We start from the raw sequence: 24,589 nt of genomic DNA on the forward strand, positions 1-24,589 counted from the left end.
TTCTGATAAATCTTTCTTCTTTAGAGGAATGAGAAAAAGAAACACAGGGCTTCACGGTTGTAGCTTGTCTTGTTTTGTGGATCCACTGAATATTCTGCTTCCTCAATATGAAACTCTGCTCTCTTGGTGGATTACATTTAAATGGCATAACCTGTGCTCTCATTTCTGGGGACTCTAAGTCCTTAATCAGCAGATTTTTTTCAGGTCCCAGTTGATAAACTTGTCCATTTACCATCAGTAAAGGACACATAACTGTATTGCCTATTTCACAACCATGTTACATCCTTCCCCCTCAGGCACTTTCTATTTTGAGATCAAATACCCCAACCTAGATAGTGACTCTTCTTTCTGCATTTTGGTTTCTTGGAAGGAGGAGTTTGAAGTCCTCAGGCAAGAGTTACAACTTATAATTCACTGTCTGTGCCTTAAGAGAGAGATCCTCCATTTGATAACATTTTAAAATAGCAGACCCCATACTTCAGGAACTGGAAGTAAAAATTCTGCACATGGGTCACCTTTTTGTTATTTTCTTTTCTAAACACCATGGGACTCTGAAATGGCTATTTAATTTTGTTTAGGGATTTCCTAGAGTTGGTATTCCTTTAAATTTCTCAAATACCTAATTTTTCAAATAAGCTAATATACATCCTTCCACCAGTATCCACCCCAGTTCTCTACTTTGACTTATTTCAAGGTTACTGTCTCAATCTGCAACCAGTGGTGAAATCCTTCTTGTCAGGTGGGTAGTAAATGATCCAGTTCCAAAACTTCATCTTTAGCACCTGTTCTCTCAGACAGTTTGAGTTTCCATGGAAGTATATTTAAGATGGAGTTTAGCATGCAGTTGGTTTATTAAGAACTAAGTGGAAGGAAGCAGGAGGGAACAGAGGGAAAATTAAAATAAAACAGAGCTCTTAAAACTCTCATAATTTTCTGATTATTAGAAATGATTTCTGTTCTAATGAGGTAACTCCCGGTGGCCTGCTAGATGAGGGATGGTCACCAGAAAGACCTATGCTTGATATCTCATCACTTTCTTTTGCCCCTACCATCACCAAGGTGATATCTAATCACCGTGGCCTGCCTTGAACAAGAATTCTATTAGTTCAGCTTAGCAACAATTGTATCTTACTCTTGTACTAATTTTCCATCCTCTGACCGACCCCCTGACCTTCCTGCTCCTTAGCAACAGCCCCAACTTTTCAGGAGATTTGAGCCCAATTCCTCGCCCCTACTGAAAAATCCTGTTCTATTACCCTGCACCTACTGTGATAGTCTGAATAATTCTGTCTTAACATTTTAACAAGTGCAAGAATAATTTTTCTTTGACGTGATTCATGTGAAGAATTAGAACAGCACACAAGAACAAAAAAAAAAAACAAAAACTACAGAAATATTACTTATTTCACCATTATTGTTAAAACTGTTATATAATTAAAATTATTTCTATTACTCACTCATCCATTTTGGTGATATCAGGTAAACTTCACAGATTATAGTACAATTATAGGAAAAGAACAGCACCAAAAATGACTGAGATGGAATTTACAACAATTCAAGGATAAATTCAGAGTAAAAATAATTTATTTTATTTTTTTAAAGATTTATTTATTTATGCAAGACCTGGGGTATGGCCAGAGGTGCGAGAGGGTGAGAGAATTCACCAGAGACAGAGCGGGAATCACAACAGGCAGATGGATGGAAAATACTGCTGAAGGGAGCAGCGGGTGAGGCAGGAGAGGTCTGCCGTGCCATGTGGGTTGCTCCCTGACTGGCCCGAATTGAACCAGAGCAGCAGAGGCTGTGGCATCACAGCTCTGAGCTCAACCCGCCGTGCCACCAGGGAGACCCACAAAAATAATTTATTTTAAAGATAATAAAAATGATTTTGATCGTACACTTGAAAATGTAGACTCAGGTTCAGACACGTTGCTAATGGATACCTAATTTTCTAGATACTGAGAATATCTATATATCTTGAGAGTGTCTTCATAGAGAAGACATTATCTAATATAAAATCAAGTACTCAAAATGTGTTATTTCTTATCATTCTTCTTCACAAAGACTTATCACATTATATAAAGCTATAATCAGTAATAGCAATTTTGTAGTGAAAGTAAAAATGTAATGTTTGACTAGAATAATAGGTCTAAACTGGGGGGTATATTTTAATGAAACTTTCTAGATTTAATCTCAGAATTATTGGAACAATTCCTAAAAATTAGACACAGAAAACATTTCAATAAGTGACTTTTATTTTTTTAATTGTATTATTTTTACTGAGCTAAGGATTTATAAAACTGTGTATAATTGAGGTGCATAGCTCCACACTTCTTCAGATGTATACCACATTCACCATCAAGGCACCCACAGATCTCCACCATAGTCCACTGGCACCCCTCCTACATTTACTTCCCACCCTACCATCTTCTCTTCTTGTAACCTCAATTCTGTCAGATTTATAGGATTTGTTTGAGTTTAGTCATATGTAGACTATAAGGAAACAAAACAAAAGAAACAAAACTAAACTCAATTGTAAACAGCTTTGGTGGATATTGGAGATCTATTTAGCAATGAAATTCACATTGATCTACCTGGAAAGAATATTTCCAAGTAACACAGCATTGCGTCAACATATTTTTAAACAAATATTATTTGTTTCTCAAAGTGACTGACTCCTAGTAATTACTTACAATACATATTCTCAACATCATTTTTCATTTATTAATGTGATGCAATCAGGCAGGCATTCTCCCTACTATCTTAAGGTTTTATAAATCATTATCAAAGTGGTATGATTTTGTTATTTCTTTGGCACCACTTCTAGAGAGAAGTTCATATATAAATCACTTATAAATAACTCAGTTACCTAGCTCTTTCAAAATACTTATTGAAAGGAAATGCAATGAAATACGATCTTACACCAGTGAGAATGGTACATATTAAAAAAACTAGCAACAACAAATGTTGGCGAGGATGTGGAGAAAAAGGAACTCTCCTGTACTGCTGGTGGGAGCGCAAAATGGTCCAACCACTATGGAAATCTGTGTGGAGATTCCTCAACCTACTAAAGATGGAACTTCCATATGATTCAGCAACTCCACTCCTAGGTATTTACCCAAAGGACCCAGAAACATTAATTCCAAAGGGCACCTGCACCCCTATGTTTATAGCAGCACTATTTACAATAGCTAAGCTATAGAAACAACCCAAATGCCGAAAAATAGATTACTGGATAAGAATATATGGTACATATACACATTGGAATATTACTCAGCAATCAAAAAGATAAACTCATAATTTGCAACAACATGGATGGAGCTGGAAGGGATCATGCTCAGCAAAATAAGCCAGAAAGAAAAAAAAAATACCAGATGGTCTCACTCATAGCAGGAATTTAGAAAACCTAAATAAGGGACCAGGGAAAAGACTAATTATAATAAAGTAAAAATCAAAATCAACAAGCAACTATAAACCAGAGACACACTACGGAAGGGGAGGAGGGAGTAGGATCAAAACAAGGGGGGTGGGAATTGCATGGGGACTAGAACAAGATGAAAATGCATACATTGTGCAAAAAAAAAAAAAGAAAAATTATATTAAAAATATATAAAAAGAAGGAAGAAAAAAAGCCCTTTCAAGAAAAAGCAAGTGTAAGCTACATTCGGAAGTGAAGAAAGCTTAGCATTCCACTCAGTCCCTCTATTTAGTATCTAGATTTAGATTACAGATGCACCAACCCTACTCTGAGTACCCCTTTGAAGTCATAATAGCCCACAGTCCATTACACCTAATGAAATGTTTAAGTGGAGACTGGGGGATAGGAATAACCACAAATCTTTCTCTCTTACCTATCAGTGGGACATATCCAAATCAAGATCCAAATACATACATATTAGTTCACCAGTATAGTTAATATGCTGACCTTGTAAAAATGTTGGATTTCCATGCTCAATTAAGAACAAATTCTGAGTACAACAAATATTTTCTGGAATTATCTTTTTAATTTTAAAAAATAAAATTAAATTTAAGAAAAAGGTAAAAACCACTGAAAATTTACTATATATATTAAGTTATAATTTTCTTAAAGCCTTGAAACTATTTCCAAATGTAGAAAAGCAGGAAAAAATAATGTTTTCATACAAGTCTTAAAAAGGAACAGGAGGAAATACTCTTCAATCATGACATCATGAGGTCAGATAATAGAATAAAAACAAAATAACATGGAGAAATTGTTCAGATTATTAATCTGTTTAAACAGACCTTAAAAAACGGAGATTTATATCATTTTATTTATTTCTGTTAGATTGAAACACTTTTGATAATACATTGGGGGAAAGGAATAGGAATTGGATTTAGAACTTACATAACTAAGTAGGTAGTTTATAATGCATGGATTTCATTACAAATACAAAATAAAATTTAATCTGATATTCTTATTTATTTTTTTTTAAAGATTTATTTATTTATTTATTTATTTATTTATTTATACAAGCACTGGGTACAGTCAGAAGTGCGGCAGGGTGAGAGTATTCACCAGAGCCAGAGCAGGGAACAGCTCAGGCAGACCGGCCAAATGCACTGCAGAGGGGAGCAGCAGGCGAGACAGGAGAGGTCTGTCGTGCCATGTGGGACCCTCGCCGGCTGCCGGGGATCAAACCAGTGCTTCAGAGGCTGTGGGCAGCTACGCAGTCCAGCGCTCAACCGCTGCACCACTGATATTCTTAGGGGAGGCCCTGATATTCTTATTTAAATCTCATTAAATGTTGTAATAAAAATATTTATAATACCTTCTCTACTGAGTGAATGTTAAAACTGAACCACTGAGAAAACAATGGTCCTGGATGCTAATTGCATGTAATACTCAGTTGCAGTTATTGGGTTGAGATAAAATATGACTACAGTTGCATAACATTTTAGAAATAGTTCTGTAATTGAGCTAATGAAAATAACAGCATCAAGCTGATAAAAATAAGTATAAAATTAAGTTTAAAATATTAAATGAGGGATTCAACAATTGAAACACCTGTGACAAAAATTAATCATTTTTCATTCTTGCATCTCACCAACAGTTTAGAAGGATTAACATATCATTCATGTTAATCCCTACCGTTTTAAAACTACACTATGATTTCTAGTTTAATAATAGATTTCTCTAATTGGCTTGCAAAGTAATTCAGAGCTTTGTCCTTAAAAATTGCTAATCTCATTTTAGAAGTCTATGAAGCAAAAGATGGTAGTGATGAACACGGAATATGGGGGAGAGAGGAGTGATGTAACCTCTCAGTGTGAAAGCCAATATTCTCATAATACTCTGAAAATACAGCTCTGTGTGTCTAAGAGATTTTGTGATCTCAGTAGCTCTTTGCTGACTGTACATTCAAAAGCAAAATTAAAATCTGTTTCATATGTCAATGAATTTCTCACTTACAGGAAGTTACTCTGCTCTAAGTGGTCCTCATCACTAAAAACAGGAATGGTTATGAAATAGCCTACAATAGCATCAAAAATTGTGGTTTACTTTCTCCAAGCATACAATTTCCAAAACATAAGCTAACCCATGAAGGAGATGAAAAATAGAAAAATATAGTGGATTCTAATAATCAATACATATCAAAAGCTTAGTTTGTTGGAGACATGCCTCAAAACTATTCTAATAGATTTGGACCTCATGGGAAACTGTCTAATGCAATTGAAATCTTATACGTAGGGCCTCCCCCGTGGTGGAGCGGTTGAGTGCTGGGTTGCAAAGCTGCCCACAGCCTCTGCAGTGCTGGTTCAATCCCCAGCCCACTGGGCGAGGGTCCCACATGGCACGCAGACTTCTGCCGCCCACTGCTCCCCTCAGCAGTGTACTTCATCAGTCTGCCTGCTCTGCTCTCCCCTCTGGCTCTGGTGGATTCTTTCACCCTCCCACGCTTCTGACTGTACCCAGTGCTTGTATAAATAAATAAATAAATCTTTAAAAAAAAAGAAAAAAAATAAATCTTGTATGTATATATGTATGTGTGTGCATGTATGTATGTATGATACAACAGCACAGTAGTTTTATGTGCACATTATGATTCCATATTAGTATAGATTGCAAAATGATCACAAAAGATCTAGTTACTAGGATTTCACATATTTTTTCCTTGGGATGAGAACATTTAAGAGCTAATCTCCTAGCAACTTGCAAATATGCAATACAGTAATATCAACTATAGTTGTTGTGTTGCATATCATATCACAATATCTTCTTTATTTCGTATGTTAAATAAGTACCTCTTGGGAATATTGATTTGCTTTTCAGGTATATTTGGAATCCTGATTTGCCTTTTCAATACATTTCTTTGTAATTTGATCAGGGATTGAGGGTTGAAAATATAAAGATGAAAGTTGAAAATATAAAGATATGAAACTTTTTTTCTGATGATATTTATACCAGGTTGAAGTTCATGCCAGATTCTGTGGGTGAAGTCATGATTCATAACTTCTGCAGATGGCATTGAAAAGAGGCTATAAAATGACAGTAAACCAGCCAGATCAAGACGGACATTGCGGATCTTACAAAATAGAGTATTAGAAGGTTGAGCAAGTTTTTATTTTTTACTTAAACAAAAGGTGGTTATTTATACAACAGGTTGCTGATGGAATTGGAAAATGCCAAAGAATAGAGCACAGTCAAGTATATAAAATGTTTGCGTAACACATCAGGACATCATAACCTGATGTGTTTTCTTCGTAATTATCAAGGGATGGTAATAGGTTTTACAGAAAATAAGAAAGAATTCCATACACAAATAAGTTTGGAAATGAGGGTTTTAACAAAGATAATTTGCAGTAAAACAAGTAAATTTTAAAGATGTTCTTTTGTGAGTTCTATATGAATTTCCAAGAAAGACATATAGAATATAAGCACTTCCAAATTTACTTCAATATAGAGTATATTCATCACAGAGCACATCACTGGTCTAAATATATTTGGAATAAACTTTAAGAAGTGCTGAATTTGAAAACAGTGGAATGAATGGAGCCATCAAAGAAATAGGGGATATGGACATAATCAAGTTCTGGCTAGCTCTAATTTCAGTTCTAGTTTTTATTACATATTTTATATATATATATATATATATAAACATATACACACACACAAGTGTAGATATATATACACACACACATACACACACACCCCAAACATAGAATCCTGTACTAGTCAGGATTTAAAGTAAAATCATGACTAATTGCAAACAAAGAGATAACTATTGAAGAATAAATTTGTCTCCATTCACTGCTAGTCATTCGGAAAACAATGATCCAATACTATATGTCAGATGTCGTTCAAGATATGGAGTTCCAAAGAGAAACAAAATTAATAAGCAATAATCCCTGAACCCAAGGAGCTCATGATCTATGTGGATGGGCAGATGGGAGAAGACATATTTAAAGAGACAAATAATATGTTGTATTTCACCAAAGAAGTACATAACTTAAGGCCACAAACTATTTATAAAATGTGACTAAGATAAGCATTGCAGAGACAATCACTTTCAACAGTATATATTTTTAAGGGTTTTTGAAAGAGTGTATAAAGTGTAACAATCCTGAGTTCCATGTACTCTACTTGATAAAACAATTATTGTATGAAAACCATACTTTCAGTAATTAAAAATGTAATAATATCCTGTAAATCAAAATCAGGCCTCCTAATGTATCTTGGAAAAGACAGAATTACAAATAATGTACAAAGGCTAACAGCTGTTGTGCCAGATTACTCTTGCTGGAAAATGTGAAAATGCAGATTATTTTCTTTCCTGACAGTCATTTAATGAAATAAAGTTTCCCCAAGTGAGAGGTGCCTGCCAACAAAGCATGGGGGAAAAAAAAAAGGTGTTATGTACTTCAACACCTTTTTTTTTTTTTTTCTGTATCAGGATCCATAAGGGAACATTCTAAAAATGACTTCCATAAATCCCTCTTTTGTTCATGTTTCTGCAAACGTTCTTGTTCTGTGTGATCTTTTTTGGGCCTGATTCAATAAAGTTATTTGATAGATCTGCAATTTGTTCTTCCAGGATTATCTAAAGGTGTCATCTATGTACTCTTGTCATAATGCCCCAGAATATGTCACCTAAAATAGATTAACAGAAGTTGGCTTCAATGGTTACGGAGCTCAATTTGCATTCTGTCTCAAGAGAAGTTGAAGTAGAAAGGAGAAAATTTGGGGAAAATGATCATTAACTAGTTGTTCTGAAGAGAGATTGCTGCAGTTAACATGCTTCATGGACACATATAAATGAGTTCAGAATAAGACTTAAAATTAACTAATAATATTGTTGTTAAGCAATGTAAGAAAGAAAACATTTGGCTTATTAATCTTAATACATAATTCAAATATATAGTTTTCAGTATGTTTTGGAGGTAAAATCCAGAAAATAAAAATCCAACTTTTGGAATTCCATTTGTTTAAAAGTCTTAAACCATTGGTTGATTTTATCATCTGTTACTCAAAATATTATGTCATCAAGAGAAACCAAAAGCAAACAAACTTAAGTGCAATTAGAACTCACAGATTCATGTGAGAGGAAAAAAAAAACTACAACTTAAAGTCACAGACATTGCTGGATTCAGATACTCAACTTTTATGCTAAAGGCTCTGTCATCATATGAACAATTAATTCTCACTTAATGTAATCATTTTGACCTAAGACTTAGTCTATTAAACTAAACAACATACTGTAAAGATACATACACTTTGGAATACTATTCAGCTATACAAAAGAAAAATTTTTTAACTTTTGTGACATTAGTCTTTGAAATGTCTTAAGGAACTCAGCTTCAAAGGCAAGGAAAACAAAAGCAAAAATAAGTAAATGGGATAACATCACGACCAAGTTTTCAGCATAGTCAAAGAAACTACCATCAAAACAAAAAGAGAAAAGATATTTGCAAAGTATACATGTGAAAAATTTAATATCCAACCTATAAAAAGAACTCATATAGTTCAACAATTATAAAACAACAAAATTTAAAAATGGGATCTGAATGGACAATTTTCCAAAGAAGACACACAGATGCAAACAGAAACATGAACGGATGTTCTTCATCTCTTATTACTAGGGAATTGCAAATTTAAATAATGAGATATTAGCTCATACCTGTGAGAATGGTTATTATCCAAAAGACAAGAAACCACAATTATTAGAGAGATAGAGCACTTGTATGTTGATGGTAGGGATATAAATTGGTGCAGCTACTATGGAACAGAGTATGGAGATAACTCACAAAATTAAAAATAGAAACCCCTTACAATCCATTTATACCTATTCTGGTTATTTATCCAGAGGTGGAAACACTAATTTGAAGAAATATATGCACCCCCAAATTTAACATAATTGACATAATGGAACATAATTGACAGTTGCCAAGTACTGGAAACAACCTAACTACCTACCAACAGATGACTGGATAAAGATGTATGTATATAAATAATGGAATACTACTCAGCTATAAAAAATATGAAATCCTCTCATTTTTCAATAAGAGGGTAGACCTAGAGGGTAATATACTTAGTGAAATAAGTCATAGAAAAAATATGATTTCATTCATATGTGGTATGTAAAGGACCAAAACAAATAAACTAAATAACACAAAAATAAACCTAAGACTAAATTACCGGAAGGAAAGAGGGAAGAGTGTGGGTCAATTATGTAAAAGGGATAAATTGTATGATGAAGGATAGAATTGGATTTTTATTGGTGAATTTAATATAGTATATCTAGAGATTAATTTATGATTATGCATACCTGAAAGAGAAATAATTTTACAATGCAATGTTACTTCAGTAAAAAATAGAAAAAATAAAAAAATTGTTTAATTAGACACAATCAAACTTTTCCCATTACTTCATGGCATCTAACACTTTATAATCCTACACAAATATTAGTAAGAAAATATTTGATCCTATACTGTGTACACATATGCTTATGCAAATATAAGTATATATTTATATCAAATGTATATATTTATAATTAATATCTAACCAATATGTATATTTTAAAATAAATTCAAAATTTAGAAACTCTCAAAGGGAGAATAAACAGAAAATTGGGTATTTCTTTTTTTACCCCATACCAATGACTTACCTGAATATGCAAATGAGTTTGCTGAGAAAGCATACAGCACAGTAAGTTTTCAAAATAAACTTTCTACTTTCAGAGTTAGAAGAAGTTTTCATAGAGAAAAATGTATATACATGCTCAATGGAATGATATTCAGCTATAAAAAGGATGAACTCATCATTTGTGACAACATGGATAGAACTAAAGAGGATAATGCTAAGTGAGATAAATCAGGAGAAAGACAAATATCAAGTGGTTTCACTTACATGTGGAACACAGAGAAAAAAACAAAGGATCAGATAAAATCAAACCATATAATTCTTACAGTGATTGAGGCTACAAGACGAGAATGGGGGCAGGGGGAATAAAGTGTCTAGGAAGTACCATGTTGGACTTTAGGTGTCTTGATGGTGGTTTGGTGTGGTGGATGCAACTGAAAACATGTGCTCCTATGTCTCTAAATCACAAGTAGTGTTGTAAACCAAAGTTACCTCAATAAGAAAATAAAATAAAATGAAAAAATATAATCATGGGAAGCTGTGTTTCTGATTGCATTTTCTTTAATTCATGAACTCAGTTATCAATAAATTCTATATTTATTGAGAGCTTACTTGGCATTAAGTATTATATAATCTATTGTGACGTTAGTATCATCATGTACATTTCAAATATTTAATTTAATTTTTAGTTCAGTAAGAATTATTGATTTCCTTCTTTGCAGAAGAGGGAACTCTAGATTTTGAGGATACAAAAAATAAGGTAGCTTTGAATTTCAAGAAATGTTCATTCCTGGAGAGAAACAAACAAGCATATAAATAAATGAATAAGATAATTGCAAACAGTTTAAACAAAAGAAAAAGAAGAAACTAGGGAATTCCATAGACTGGACTGGACAGGGAAGATCTCTGAGGAGAGGGATGACTGTAAATTTAGAATTGATTGACAAAGTCTGTCATGGGACACTCGAAACATTCTAGATAAAGGAAGAGCAAATGTCTTCAAGATGAAGAATTAAGTGCATTATGTTTGAAATTTTTCTCGTTAAGGGCAGTTGCAGGACATCACATTTAAAGGTGTATGTTGGAGTCAGAAAAACATGGACCCCTCTAGCAGGAAACCCTCTAGGAGAAATATGAAGTATATATCAATAAATCAATAATTCCATATTACCTAAATTACCATTCAGTGGTAGATATATTTCTTTCCATTTCATGAAAAGTAATCTGAAATTCAGAGAATTTATGTAACTTGACAAAGTTAAGTGATAGAGTTGGTGTTTGAAAACAAGGGATTTGATTCCAGATCCCAAATTCATCCCACTTTATGACCTGTCTTGAGACTGTTTCTAATTTCTTTATCACAGCTCCTCTTGCTGACTACAGATCTTCTTTTGTGCTAAGCTTCTCACCTTTCCTCAAATGTTCCAGTTAAATTTTTGAAGCCTCTTCTGACTAATGTTTTGGTAGCAATTGGCATGACCCTTCCATTCTGCTGCTTCTTGGATTATCAACTAAACCTGTTTATCCCTGGGGCTGTGTGTCCCTTAGATTTCATATTAGCCCAGCTCTGCACTGCACCAAGTGGGGCAACATGTCTGGAAATCTTGATGTATAGTTAGAAAAATTTTTCACTCTTCCAGAAAAAAAGATTGTTTTTTCAAAACAAAAAGAAAAATAACATGTTGCAATATTGGTTTTTATTACAAAATTGAAAAGTGAGTAAGTCAAAATGAAAGCAGAGAACAAAAGAGAAATTTTGTTATAAACAGAAAAGAAGTTTTAAACAGATGGAATATTTAATGAGTAGGATGATAGAATCTAATCAAGTTTTGCTAAACAAGATTGAGCAACTGAAAAACCAAACTTGATTGTGTATTGCCAGACTCCAGGGTCGGTGAATTCTGAAGGAGGAGATGATTTGATTGCATTTATGGAAATATGGATTCCTAAGTTACTGGGGAATGATACTAAGAATGATCCAATTAGAGTAAAAGGGCATTTTAGATGGCAATGGAGACTTTAATAATGTAAGAAAACAAGTGGCTCTATTTAAAATCTCTGATTAAAAACATAGACATTTTCAAAAGGGAAGGAAGAAAAAAAAAACACTTTTTCAAATTATTATTTATTTTGCTAAACTTATCAGAGCAGGTAAATGAAAGATAAATCTTCCATTTATTTCCGCTTTAAAGAAGACACAATGATAAACCAAGCCCTCAGGGAAATACTTAACTTAGAGACCATTCTTTGCTCCCGCACCTTGCCAAGGCTTACTGCAATAAAACTCAGCAGCAATGGAAAATGTAAAAATGTGACAGTTGATCACCTCCAGAATATTAACAACTCTCTCAGCTATAGCACTCATTATGTGTCAGGACTTTGGGGAGTTTAGTGTCTGTGTTTTTACATATATCAATTCATTATAATACAACTTTCTAAGATGATTATTATTAATTTCATTTTATTATGAGAAAACTATGTCACAGAAAGAGTAAATATCTTGTCCAAAATGAGATGATAGTAAATTCTGGCTTTTGAATTCCAATGCAGGAGGGCTGACTCCTGCATTTGTGCTGTTAATCACTGTTTTCTACTGTCTATATTTTGCTACAGTGCATGGGGATCTTGCAATAAAGCAAGGCTTATGGTTGGTAACTAATACTATGCAAATGTCCATTACTCAGTTTGATTTTAAAGCATGATATTCTTTTTCACAAAACAGCCTCAATCCTTTTTCTTGAGTTAATTACAAACTTTGGAGATATACTCTGCTTTCACTAATCTTTACTTCTACCCCAATCAAGACCTGACATTATTTCTTTTATCCTTTTTGGTCATTCAAAGATGCAAGAACTTTTTCACTCACACATACACAAAAAACACCTTATTTTCTCAAATAAATATTGATTATTGACACAACCAAATGAATTTGAGAAAGTATGCTCTTCTAATTGCAAAGAGGAAGCCTGATCAGAAATTTCTACAGAAAGTATTAGAGATATTTCCTCACATAGTCTTCTACCAGGTCACTGTTTCCATAGTCCTTCTATCCCTGCTTCCTATCTTGGAGCTCTCTCTCTCTCCCCCCTCCCTCTTCCTCCCCAACCTCCTCCCTCCCCCCTCCCCCTCTTTCATTCCCCCTAAAATTTGTATACCATATAGCTTGGAATAATATTCCCAAGTTTCTTTCCTTTCTGGTAATCTCCACAAGAGTTACTCCCATAACCTTATTTTCAAGAAATCTGCATTCATTCTGATATCTCTTTCCAAAAATCACCTCTAATTCCAACTGCACCAGAACTGCTGTCTAAAAAGATGAGTAGGGTTATAAACCTGACTGGAATATTCTGCCTTGGGCTTTCAAAAATTTCCACATCGATCACAAAACAACTTTAACTTACCCTCATTTCAGGTAAAACTTAATGGTTTTAGTAATTGAGTCACAATCTTATTTTTAGTCCACTCCATTCTTTCCTTCTCTATAAACTGTCGCAGATTTCCTGGCCACCTTCAACATTAGGACACTGCTTCGCCTTTCTTCACTTTATAAAACAACAAGCATACTCTTACAACAGATCTTGTAAATCATTCAGAATGCTTGCAATTCCAAGATCATAAATTCTACAATTTTTCCTTCAAAGCACACTCTGACAGCCACCCACTTACCACGCTTCTCTTGTTCTTCTGGAATCTGATCCAGAGAATATAATTCATTTTACAGAACTTCAGAATTGAAAATAGCCTCATCCAAACTTTAACGAGCAATGTCTAAACTACTTTTAAAGATGGCCATCTAAACAATGCTAAGCATATTCAGCCATGGAAAGAGCAGCACTTTGTGGAGAATACTGTTAAGTAGTTTAATTTGGATTTGTAGAAACTTAACTCCTACTTAACACTTAAATTCATCTGCTTGGTCTTAGTTTTCAGCTACAAAGATGAGAACAGAATTATTTGATTCACTTTCTCTAAAACAGCAACTCCAAATCCTTAAAGTAAGCTTTCTCTCCCTTTTTAAGTCAACTTTATCTTTTTCCTCCTTGCTCTATTTATTCTGGCTAAATGAATGATAATTTGTCAGTGCTTCCATTAAAATGTGATGAAGACCCCCTCCAATTTTTCTAAAATGCTCACTGCCATGTAAAGCAGAGGTGGAGGTACTATCAGTGCCTAAAACAGTGCTAACATTGTAGATATACAATAAAAATTTATTGAATAAAAAACTGAATAAATCAATGAATAAATAAGCTGAAGACTATATTCCAGATGTGCTATATTTAAATCTGAAATGAGTATCACTTGTTTAGACACTATCATTTTGTTTACAAAGCCAAATATTGAATTAATTTGTATAATAGCCTATCTCAATGTTTGCTGTTTACTAAAGTCTCTAGATTTTGGTGAGGTTGGCTCTGTTTCATTATGAACTTCTTTTAATTGTGCCTTCATCCACCTGTACTCAAGCATATATTTTTTAAATCTAAATGTAGTTTTTTTTACAGTTTTCCTAAAGCATTTCACTTTTTTTGGATGTAGTCCATCTTATTCAAAATCTTTCTGAACCATAATGCTATCGTGCATCAAATTAGGGATTCTTTCCCAGTTTTGTGTCATCCACCTGTTTAATTCAAATGACATCATGGGCATATGGTAAAGAGCATTGCTGCTTATTATGTCTATATTCCAAGTGTTGTGTTAAAAAAATTACACAGAGTTTTTCCTAACACATCCACTCCCTCTGCCATCTTCCAACAAGTTGCTCCCATGCTTTTGATAAGCTGCCATTTATATCTTTATATAATTTCTGTTTAAACAGGACGAGTCTGCATAATTCTACAAGAATCCCATCCCAATCATTTACTGATTCAATAAATATTTAATGAGCACCTACTGTGTGCCAGGCACTTTTGTGGTGTGAATGTTATTACATTTAAAAAAAGTTCTCACTGTTTTGGGGAGAAAAATATATATGCTTTTGCTCCAGACTCTACTAAGCATTACACAGGAAAACTATGCTAATGTGAATTCAATGAGAGATTCCTATTTTAAATAAGTGGTGTGGGAAGACCTTCCTAAAACTATATTCCAGCAGAAGCCTAAGTGAAGTGAAAAAAAGTTATGAAAAAATTTGTGCTGGGGAGACAACTTTAGGGAAAATTATGCTTGACCTATGCAAAACGCAGCAAGAAATTCAGTGTGACTGAATCAGAATGATGCCAAGAATGAATCAATCTATTATTCAACACATTTTGAACATGACTAGCCAAGTAGTCATTTATTCCTACGATCCTTTTAGCACCTAACTCATATTTCTTCATTTTTTGAGTAAAGCAACCCAAAGAAATAAGGTCAAATGCCTTGCTTGATTCTAAATACCTAATATTTCAATAATTATTGGGTACACTGACTCAAAGACTTCCTAAGGACACTGACTTTCTAAATCCATCTGAATAAATGGGCTATTTTCACTCAATTATGAGTTCTAAATCACTCCACAATCTTTTACTTCTTTATTCTGCTAAAATTGTATACTATTAGACTCCCACTAATTCTGTTGTTTGATTGGCTATTAATGTTATCAATAGCAGTTAGTCTAAAATCTTCTCTACTCTTTAAGCTTCCATGACACCCAGCTTCTTCCCTAGTTTCCTCAGATTTATCCTTCCTGCCCACATTTACTAATAAATTTAATTGTTCATAATGACTATGATTTTAGAGTGGTATAAGACTACAAAATTTAGATTTAGAAGTTTTTATCATTTGTTTAGCTCCAAGAAATTGAATAATGATGTCATCTTATTTCAATTTCTTCATCTGTAAATAAGAGAGAAAATAATAGTTTCTTGCATAGGCACTTACTGTGACTTAGAATTGTTCTGTATCCCTCCTCCTTTATTCTAAAGGATTCTTATATTATAATAAACATTGTGTCCCTGTAATGTTGCAACTCCATGTCACTGCCTTTGCATGTTACAATATGCAAAGAAATCTATCCCCCAAATATCTTCTTCCCTTCTTCATAAATACCTATATATTTTTTCCATATGTAAAACAAATGTAATCCCTCTGTCTTACTTTGAGTTCCCTACACAGGTGATTTCACTCTTCTCGACATTTCTATGGAACTTTGAACTTTACTATTATGTCTTTCCCTTGGATTGGGAGATATCTGAGATTGGAAAAAATTAATTATTTCTATTTGCATCACCTTAGAAAAATCCCAGAACAAAATGAGATATAAATGATATAGACTAAATATCTACCTATATACAGCTTACAAGCATACTTACATAATCTCTCTAGAGTAAGATGTATTGGCAATATATTTAAGATATTATATTCTACCTCCACTACCACATTACCTTAAAAATGTCCCTTAATATCTCTGAGTCTCAGTTACTCAGCATTTAACATCAGCATTGTGTTGAGGTTATAATGAGTATCTACAGAGAGCTTGGTCATTTTAAATCTTCAATATTTTTCTCCGTGTGTTTGTGTGTGTGTGTCTTGTTCATATTAGGGGATCACAGGCATCCATTAGTGCACATAGCAGTGTCTGCAACATAGCAGGCAATCCATAAATGCCACTGAATGATAAATGAGGAGATGGAATACTATCTTTCTTAAGTGAATATTATGAAAGTTTTACTAAAGGAAAAACAAAAATTCCTAGATATTTATATCACAGTAACTTATCTGAGATTACAAAGATAGCAAGTAAAAAATTAGAAGTTAACTTTTTTAAAATTCTAATTTCACAGAGTACTGATTCGTTATAGGACATTTTCACAATTTATGTGTCTGTATTGTAAGTAAATAAAGTGGAGAGAAGGAAAAGAGAAAGATTAGGGGATGGAAGAAAAATTACTCATTTTAGTTACAATTTATTTACCCTGATCTCTGAGCAATTGTAGCAATATTATAAATTTTGCTGACTCTTAACCAAATTCATATTTGTGATTGGAGATTTATGATGCTCCCCTTGACTCCTGTCACTTCCACAGTACCCTCATTTTTTACTATATCTAAGCACATGTTCAGCACTCCTTCCAGAGAAAACCCACCTACCATCACTTCTAACCATTTGTTCTGTCTAGACAGTTTGTGCAATTCAAAGAGAATCAGCTACATGAAATACAGTTTAATTAATATTTATTGAAACTCCTAAGGTGCATTCACTTATTAAATGAAAATTTATTTTTTATTTTAATAGTCAAATAACATAGTTAATTTGGAAGTGTAGTTGGAAGCTTCTACAATTAGTCATTAAAAAATGAATGCATTAATGACCATACAGATCTTTGCTGATGGAAGAGAAAGCTGGGCGGCATACACACTCAAACATGAAGTGAAGGGCTGGTTTGTTTTCCTTTTACAGCCTGCATCCAAACTTAATGGCTTGAACACTAAGATCAGTTAATGAGAATTGCACAGAGGAAATTCTATATAGTATATGCTGACAATGCAATCACCATGGACTAACTGAAAATGCAGGAATATAATGAAAGTTTTTAGCAACTTGAAAAAAGAAATCCTTTAACAGTCAAAGATCTTCATCATAAGTGATGAAATAAACCTGATACTGACTTTTATTTTCTGAGCAGACCTCCGATGAAGGACAGATCACTAGCAAATGACATTCGAGAAAACAAGAATGTCTTTCAAGAGACCTGCAAAGAATAATTCTACCAACCAAGTTAAAGTCTCTTTGGCAGTTTTGTTGGCCCATCTTTTTTACAGTGTTAGTATATGAATTATTGCAGATGACACATTCAGTGAAACAAGTTACCAGCAAAGGAAATCTGGGGAAAAAAGCCAACAGGAAAGATATATTGCTTATGGCAGGATGAAGGACTGTATGACACCAAGGCATTTCCTAGAGACTGCACTAAGGGTTCCAAAAGTCCACTGGACCCAGCAAGTGTTATACAGGTCAGACTGGGCACAAATGTCAACAGTGTCCATTGCTGAGCTAACGATCTCTAAACAAAAAAATCACATGTCTGAAGTGAGTTTTCAGTAGTTTTTCTATTCATTCTTTTCATTGTTCATCTCTATTGGGACATCCTCTATTCGGGCACTAAAATCCAGGTTTTCATTTCCCTGAACTGAGCCCTCCGCTGAGGGCTCCCCTTCCACAGAGAAATGTGTACAGTTTCTAATTTTCTCCTAATGTTATCAAAATGTATCTATTCTCCCCACCAGATGCTCCTCACTTCCCTTTCTATAACCAGCATGTTGTAAAACAGTGGATCGCAAAATCTATCAACTAGGGGTCTTGTTAAAATACACATTGCTGGGAGCCACTTCCAGAGTGTAGATGGTGTAAGGCATTTCCAACAAGTTCCCAGGTGATGCTGATGCGGCTCGTCTGGGACCATCTTTGAGAACCATTGCTCTAAAGCATTCATAAGTTCATCGGTAGATAGCCATTAAAGATTAGTGGTTCCACGTAGGGTATTTTTTGTGACAACAGTTAATCCAGTTGATATCATGGACTATATATCAATAAATAATATTAATCATAACTCTCATCACATGGAAAAGTCCTATCACATCACAGGTGTTTGATAACATTCTGTTGAGTGATTGTGAATGGAAAAAAACAAGTATGTAATATTTTATTATTATATAATGTTTCTTTATGGCAATATTGGGCAAATACTTGAAGAGGAAGGGCATTTCCAACAGAGTCATCTGCACCATCATGATAAAGGCAGCCCCAATCAGGGTAAAGCACAAGAGCTTATAATGGTAATAACAATGATCACATTTGCACAAAAAAAATTTGAAGATTGTACAATATTTTCATAGCCTGCACACACTGGATCAAAATAGTTAAATCATGCACTCTGATTGCAGCACACTAGAGAAATCTTCAAGCATCTGTGCAGCACAGTCAGCGTGCAAAAGTCAATGACTTCTACACAGCAGGGGCAGCTTTCTCAGGCACTTGACCGACCTGAAAGCTATTCCCATACAGACAACATCCAAAACAACCCAGATGATCCATACCCTGCTAGGGAAGTGTGCCTCCCCTGGCTTTTTATAGGTGGGTAAATCACACAATACCTATTTAAAGAGAACAAACATTCTTAAAGTTGCAACCTCCAAAAAATCAAGAACAAATCAGGAACAGCAAGAATCAGAGCAATAGAAATCTATAAATGTACATTAAGAAAATGCAGAGAAAGGAGGGTTCTCAAAAAGTAGTTTAAGCCTGGAACAAAAATGAGTCCATTTTGATTCAACAGATATGATATAGGAACAGCATGGGGCACAATAGATCAGCAGAGCAACAAAAGAAAAAGAATTTCCAAAAAAGATGAGGGCAGGAACAATTTCTTTTTGCCATAAATGACCGCTCTTTACTGTTGAAGTAAAATAAATACCATATTATACATAATTCAAAATATATATGCTTAAACTAAGTCTATATAAAAGTTCAACATTTATAAAGAAACTGTTCCAGAACACTGAGTGAGCAAAGAAATCTTACTCCTGGAGGATCTGTGTTAGAATAAGGCATATTTCACACTGGGTAGAACAGCACTGCTTTTCAGTCTTCAAAACTCAACCCTGTGGATTCAATAATGGTTTGCCAACATTACAGGTAAAAAAGGAAATTAAGGCTCAGAACTAGGACCTGAGCTCAGGTCATTTGAATATGAACTTAGTATGTATTTCATATCTATACCAGTCTCTTTTTAGTATCTTGCAATTAAAGTCCTGATAACTATTAAACAGAACACTATAACATAATCTAGAAGAAACGTGCCAAAAATACCCTTTGCAATTATTCTAAACAGCTCTATTCTGCAGGCAAAATTATATTCTATATGAATTTGTAATTAGTATTTCCGCAAATGCTCCTCTCCTTTAGTCATATTCATTCATGGGATAACCTTGATTTTTAGTAGCAGCATTTTAAATACACAGAAAATGTGCTTTCTCTATAAGGTTTTGAAAGAAATCATAGATTACATTGCATTATATATTAAGAAAAATTCAGGTGGATTTTTTTAAAATAAATTTTATTTTTATATTCCCCATACAATTGCAATCCCCTTATTTTGACCCCAATCCCTCCCCTCTCCACGCCCCACCCCCATAGAGTGTCTCTTGTTCATAGTTGTTTGTTGATTTTGATATTTTCTTTCTTATAGTTACTCTTTTTCCTGGTCCCTTATTTAAGTTTTCTAGATTCCTGCTATGAGTAAGACCATCCGGTATTTTTCTTTTTCTGTCTGGCTTATTTCGCTGAGCATGATCCCTTCCAGCGCCATCCATGTTGCTGCAAATTGCATGCGTTTATCTTTTTTGAATGGTGAGTAATATTCCATGGTGTATATGTACCACATCTTCTTGATCCAGTCATCTATTTTTGGGCATTTGGTTTGTTTCCAAAGCTTAGCTTGGATTTTTTTTTTTTTTAAATATTTATTTATTTATTTATGCAAGCACTAAGTGCAGTCAGAAGCGCGGGAGGGTGAGAGAATTCACCAGAGCCAGAGCGGGGAACAGAACAGCCAGAGTGACGAAATACACTGCTGAGGGGAGCAGGGGGCGTGGCAGGAGAGGTCTGCCACGCTATGTGGGACCCTCGCTGGTGGCCGGGGATCGAACCAGCACTAAAGAGATCGAACCGGCATTGCAGAGGCTGCAGGCAGCTTCGCAGCCTAGCGCTCAACCACTGCGCCACCAGGGGAGGCCCCAGATGGATATTTTTAGACTAATAACCTCACTATTTTGCTTAGACTATACTATGTCTTTGTTTCTTTTAACTTCACGCCAGTATTTAATTAGGAAAAACAAAAGATAATTTTGGAGTAAATATTAAATATATACATCTGAAAAGTGTGGTGCTTTAACTCAGCAACAGTGTTGCAAGCAAATGATACCTCAATTAAAGCACATGGAAGTATTATTACCATAGTGGGCCCATCAGCAAGCACTAGTGGTCCACCACCTTAGTCCATTCTGCAGGGATGGCATACTGAAAGCAGTACTCTAACATAGACGTCATGGAGAAGTCTAAGAAAGAAGCCTGCTTTTGTTTTGAGGTTGTGCTCCAGTGCTTTTTTGTTTAATTTATTACGGGTATTCTCCACTAAAATGAAAGCTTCATGACATTAGAAATGACACTGTTTAATTCACCACTGCAAACCAGTTTTGAGTATAATCCTTATGCATAGTAGATGATATATACATTTTGTTTGGAGGAGTAAGAAAAGATGAAAGTAAGGACTGTTTCCTTGACAATTAAGTAGTATAATATGCATAAAGATGCAAAAGGTGCTTTGAGTCAGACTCTATCTTGTCTCTCACTGCCATGGTGAGACACTGGGTGAAGCAACAATTGAACACCATGAAAACAACAGGTGAGTCTCTGCTGTTTGTCACAACAGACCTCACGCTGCAGCCTCTGTCTGAAGCATGCAATCATGGTCAGAAAAATGCACTTAAGAACCAATACAAAAGTTTCACAACAAATAACTAAACACAGACCCTCTCTCTGCTTGGTCATTTAAAATTCCCCTTGCCCCGACTCTGGTGGTACACACCGTGGGACTGCCTCTTGGTTTTGGCCTGAACTCATGAATCCTATTCTCAAATAAATGCTATCCTGGTTATATCACAACCTGATTATTTCTCCAATGGCATGGGCTATAGCAGATGAGTACTGCATAAATATTAAGTGTATTTTTAGTGTTTATACTACAAATGAATATCTCACATTATACTGCCAAATGCTGGGTCTTCACACTGTGGAAAAACTCCAGTGACACATTCTTAGACTTTGGGAGGTGTCCTATTCTATATTCAGTCACTCCAACAGCAACAAAATTTCTGCAAACCAGAGAAATTTGGGGGTATCGTTCCTTGTTCTACCATTTACATCACACAAACCAAGAATTAACCTGAAAACATTTAAAGACAAAATATGTGTCTGCTTCTTTGTCTTAGTTGCTTATTAAGACAGAAACTTTTTTTTTTTATAATTTTCAATGATATGTGGAATGGTCATGGGCCTTGAACTTTTGGTTACACTTGCATGCTGTAAAGGAAGTTAGCTGATGTACCCAATGCAGAGAAAAGGACAGGGAAAAAAAAAAAAAAAAAAAAAAACAACTAAGTTAGAGCCCTCATCAAATTATGCCTAGAACTAGAATCAATATAAACAATCTGATTTTACTTTTTTGAAGAAGAATTATTTTTTTGGAACAAAAAGTATTTCAGGTAATTCCTACTTAGAATTTTTAACTGATTATTAGAATTTTCCATTCTAATGTGGATATTACTCTAACACTCACATCAAGAATTAGAGGTGCGCCTTATTTTTAAGATGCTGTATAGATGTTCATGAGTGCCTTCATCTGGGAATTTTCTATTTTTGAGTCTAAATGGGAAATAAGCATTCTCATAGTTTTCATCCCCTAGGAGTATTCACAAAAAATCTGTCAAAATAATCAAAACGTCATCATTTAAAGTAGGGCTTCAATATTTCCAGAAAATGTATTTTCCAACGACTCTGCTCTTCACAGTCTAGACAATGTTTTTTGTCCATAATTATGACATAAATAGTAGTATTATGGATATTTTAGGGGAAATATAAAGTGAGAACTATTTGTGAAATATACTAGTAATGACCAAAATGATAAAATTGTAGGTATATTTTTATATGATTATTACAAAGTTTTCCAAATGTCTTTTGATTTTAATAAATCATTTAAATTTAGTTATCCATGATTAGATCACTTTATGATTTTGTAATACAGCTCATTCATATTTTCTGTGTGTATCTCACAAAAATAGAAATGAAAGAGATCAAATCCATAATCTATTTTGTGCTTGCTGATTTGAAAATCTATTCATCTGCAATACCATGTCTTGACATTTCACTAAGTTTGCAGCAAACCCATGAGGACACACGAAAAAAGAAAGCTACTATTTTAGATGTTAGAAAATCACTCTTAAAAGTGACTTCATTTCATGAAATATAATATTATCTTCAACTCCCTTGGTTCTTATGACACTGAGTTTATTTTTGATTGAAGTAGCTACCAAAATGCTGTTCAAGCTAGAATGTGGGGTTTTGTGTTATTATTCTGTGTGAAACTAGAACATAAGGTACACGAGGGAAAATATTCATTGTTCATGATTCTAATATCATCTTCTGATGAGGGTAGTGTCCTGAGAGTCACTGAAATCAGTTCAATTGATTTGGGTTGTATGAATTCATCTGGGAATGCAGGATGTCTATAAATAATCAATTGGACTACATGAACATTTTCTCCAAATGACACCTCATAAAAAGGGAAACAAAGTATGAAAGGGCTACAGCTTGCCTACATTTTGAATGCCAACCTCTTACTTATATCATCTTATTTACTATTCATAAAAACTGAGAAACGGGTGCTGTTATTGACATCATTTTTTAAGAAAACTTTTTCATAGATTTACCCAAAACCCACCTGAAGGGAGAGGTCAGAACAGTACAGTCTGAGGCCATCCACCCATTACCTTCATTTCATTTCACAGAAAACAAACCAATTAGTTACCAGATATTATAGAAGCCCTTTTAATTTCTCAGATGTATTTGGGAAAATAATAGAGTAGGAAGCATTAAGGATCTATCTCTCCACTGAGATAACAATTGCACTGACAGAATTTGTCTGATGCAACTACTCTGAAACTCTGGAGAGACTGAAGTCTTAAAACTTCCCTGGGAAGGGTTTATTTAACAAATTGTGGTTAATTTCTGTCAATTTTAGCTCAAAGAAGAGTAGCAACTACCAATCTACCACCTGCTAACATCCTAGCAAAATGAAGCTGGCCATTATTTAATATCATATATATTAAAAAAAAAAAAACCTCTGAATATATCAAAGGCCTAAATATAAGGGTAAAAAATATAAAACTATTTAAAAAAAATAAGGCGAAAGTTCATTCCAATGGATTCTGCAATGATTTCTTGGAAATGACACCACAGGCACAAATGAGAAAAGAAAAAAAAATAGACAAACTGGGCTTCATGAAAACTTTAAATTTTTGTATGTCAAAAGTCACTATTAATAGAGTAATAATGGCTACCCAAAGAATGGGAGAGAATATTTTCAAATCATGTATGGAATAGGAATTAATATCCAAATGAATCAAGAATGGGCAAAGAAAATGAATAGATATTTCATCCAAAAAGTATAGAAATGGGGCCTCCCCCGGTGGCGCAGTGGTTTCGCACTGGGCTACAAGGCTGCCCGCAGCCTCTGTAGCGCTGCTTTGTTACATGGCCACCAGCAAGGGTCCCACACACACAAAAAAAAAAAAAACAACCACAGCACTGTTCTATAGAAATGGTCACATGGCAATAATAACAAATATCCACTTTAAAAAAAAAAGTACAGAAATGGCTAATAAGCACATAAAAAGTTGTCCACATCACTATTAATTAGAGAAATGCAATTCTTAATTACAAAGTGATACAACCTC

This window comes from Talpa occidentalis, unplaced genomic scaffold, assembly GCF_014898055.3.
Source record: "Talpa occidentalis isolate TD23 unplaced genomic scaffold, MPIMG_talOcc4v2.1, whole genome shotgun sequence".
In the NCBI taxonomy this organism is placed as follows: Eukaryota; Metazoa; Chordata; class Mammalia; order Eulipotyphla; family Talpidae; genus Talpa; species Talpa occidentalis.